Below are 3,242 nucleotides of genomic sequence, written 5' to 3'. Positions count from 1 at the left end.
AGTGGTTCCCAGCACATGCTGATGCATGGGGTTCTTCCTTCTCAGGTGCAGGACTTGTCCCTTCCCCTTGTTGAACTGCAGGAGGTTCCTGTCAGTCCATTTCTCCAGTGTGTTGGGGTCCCTCTGAATGGCAGCACGATCCTTTGCTCAGCATGAGGTGTTTGGTAAGGCAGGGACGGACTATGTGGAAAAAACTTATCTGGTCCCTGCAAATTAGCTCAAGCAGCTACAGGTGCTGCCATTACCCAGGGAAGACATGAGGGCTGATATTGTCCACTCTTTGGTTGCTGAAATGAGGGACATTCTCCAGAAACCAGGTTTGGTGGCCTATAAGAAAGCTAAGGGATGTATGGGCACTCATCAAAAGTACTTCTCCCACAAGAAACAAAGCAATCAGAAAAGGGGGAAAATAACTCCTGCTTTTCCAGAAGAAACAAGACAGAGGTGGAAAAGCCCCTGGAGACTCCTGTTGTTCAGGAAGTGCATGATAATATGTGTCCACGATATTAAACAGGACCCGGTATCGATCCATGGAGTACACCACTAGTCACTGGCCTCCATCTCAGCTTTACACCGCTGATCACCACCCTCTGGGCCTGGCCATTCAGACAGTTTTCAATCCAACTTACTGTCTGTTCATCTAGCACTTATATCAATAGTTTCTTTATGAGGATCTTACGGGCAACACCATCAAAGGCCTTACTAAAGTCAAGCTAGACAAGATCCACTGCTCTCCCCTCATCTCCCAAACCAGTCACTTCATTGCAGAAGCTGATCAGGTTGATGAGGCATGACTTCCCCTTAGTGAAGCCATACTGGCTACTCCTGATGACTTTTTCATCCTTAACATGCCCGGATTAGCTGCTTTGTGGAGCTTATGGACAGAGAAGTGGAGAGTGCCCCTGCTGTGAGCAGCACATTCCCTTGTAATGAGGCACACACAAGCACACACATGCTCATGTGCACTGTCATGGAATCATGCAAAATTCTGCAGCCAAAAACACTTGCACAAATCCAGCATGCAGACAGTTGCAGACCAGAGAACACGTGCATAAGCATGACCAACTTTGCACTCAACCGGGGACACCCTGGGGATAACCCCAGCAGGGATTCTGGGGAGCATTCTGGGGAACGACAAGGCCCTAAATGTGCTAATGTTGTTGTCTGGGGGACTGCACAGAGGGGAGTTTTGAAGAAAATACTGTATTCAAGGAATCAGTGATCTTGGGCAAGACGTGTCTGCTCTATTGGGCCTTGCACTAAAGGCTTGAGAGACCTGTGTAATAGCATGAGTAGCTGCTGCAAGGGAATCTGCTGGAGTGCCTGCTGCACGTTGGTGGGTGTGATGACAGAAATAACCTTCCAGTGTTCGAGAAGATGTACTTTTTGGGTTTTTTGAAACAGAAAATAAAAGGCACCATGGCATGGGAGGGAAGCAGAAGTTCTCCTTGGACAGGATCTGTGCAGTGTGCCTTGGAAAAATCTGCCTGGGTCCATCTGATGCTGCACAAATGCAGAGTTCCCAGCATCGGAAGGGATGTAAGGTTTACTCTCTATCTATATTCCTCTTTTTATCCTATCCTATTAAAACAGGCATTTTATTATGTCATTTGCTGTCCAACCTTTCTTTCTGAGATCTGAAAAAGGCCCTGCACAACATCTTCCCCCATGCCCCCTCCCTGGTGTAGAACAGGAGCAGGCAAAACCAGTGAGCAGAATTTCCCTGGGAGCACTGTTAGGTGGGATATGTTCAAACCCAGGAGCCAAGCCACTTCTTGGCAACAGGGCTACAAAGACCCCTAAAGGAGTGACCCAGACTGATAAAACTTGCCTTAACTGGACTCCTCCAGAATGCAAGGCGATTCCTCTGCCCACACTGATGTGTTTTGCTCCAGAAATGTTTGGGCCTCTCATGATGTCACACAAATGGTGCCTTCACTGGAGAATGTACCTGGCATCAAGCAGGAAATGAAAAGACAACGATTCCGGAAGCCAAAACACAGCCCATAGCATTAGGTGGGATGTTTTGCATTCAGGATGAGCTTGTCAGATAATAACCACCTCTACAAGGGATGCCTCTGTCAGCCTGGGGCAGTAAAGGTCCAGGATAAAAGCCAGCCCAGCTCCTCGCTCTCTCATCCACTTCTCTTGCCTCCTTCTCCTTGAGAACCAGGTGAGTCTGAGGTCCCTTCTCCTTCTCTGCTTTCTCGCAAAGGACATCTCACCTCAATGGATCTCTTAGCTGAGATCGGCTTTGTTCTATGCCAGATCATGGGGCTGTTTGTCATGGGAGAGGGAAGTGGGGAGGTTAGGCATGGAGGGAAGCTAAGACTGTGCTGAGGAGACATCTGGACTCAGGGGTAGACAGTAGCCACATAGGAGCTGGTGGCTCTTTTTGCACCCTTCAGGACAAGACCAAAAAGCCCTCATACATTTCTGCACAGCCTCCACCTCCCAACACAGCATGTTTTTTGGCTCCCTCATACTGCAGTGACAAGCTGCTCCTCATGTATCTCCATGTTTTCTTTCCTCCCTGACCTGTCTCCCAGGTGCACCTTGGGTCCCAAGACATGTCCTGCTGCGACCCGTGCCAGCCCTGTGAGCCCTGCTGCCGGCCCTGCGGCCCGACCCCGCTGGCCAACAGCTGCAATGAGCCCTGTGTCAGGCAGTGCCAGAGCTCCACCGTTGCCATCCAGCCCTCCCCCGTGGTGGTGACCCTGCCCGGACCAATCCTCAGCTCCTACCCACAGAACACCATTGTGGGCTCCTCCACCTCCGCTGCCGTTGGCAGCATCCTCAGCTGTGACGGAGTGCCCATCAACTCTGGGGGCTTTGACCTCTCCTGCATTACCAGCCGCTACTGTGGCAGAAGGTGCCCCCCCTGCTAAAGGTGCTTGTAACAGCCTGGAATAAGGCTTCCCAGGAACTGACAGAATAATACTGCACAGAGGATTAAACTTCATGCCATCGTTTTAAGAGCAGCTGACCATCTCTGGCTTGCCCTGCAAGGACAGACCTGAAGGGACCAACCTGGGCTCTCTGAAAACGTGGCCAATGTCTGGCTTTCCTGTCTTCCACTTACCCTTTTTCTCTCTTTTCTCTGTTGTCTTGTGTCGCCCTCAAAGCCTGCTGTGAGGATTCCAGAAACAAGCCTGGAGGGACCTGCCAGCCTGTCTCCCTTTACCAGGCAGGTCAACAGATGCCCTGTGGGAACTCTGCCAGAAGAAAAAGGGAACAGATTG

At 50.6% G+C, this 3,242-nt stretch overlaps 1 pseudogene; it reads left to right on the top strand.

Moving 5' to 3' along the window:
• The first annotated feature begins 2,037 nt into the window (after positions 1 to 2,037).
• Positions 2,038 to 2,888, top strand: LOC141934257 (feather keratin Cos1-2-like; annotated as a pseudogene).
• Positions 2,889 to 3,242: the final 354 nt, after the last annotated feature.

Source organism: Strix aluco, chromosome 24, assembly GCF_031877795.1.
Source record: "Strix aluco isolate bStrAlu1 chromosome 24, bStrAlu1.hap1, whole genome shotgun sequence".
NCBI classification, from domain to species: domain Eukaryota; kingdom Metazoa; phylum Chordata; class Aves; order Strigiformes; family Strigidae; genus Strix; species Strix aluco.
Note: the sequence above shows the minus strand (reverse complement) of the source record. Positions and strands in the feature narration are given on the sequence as shown.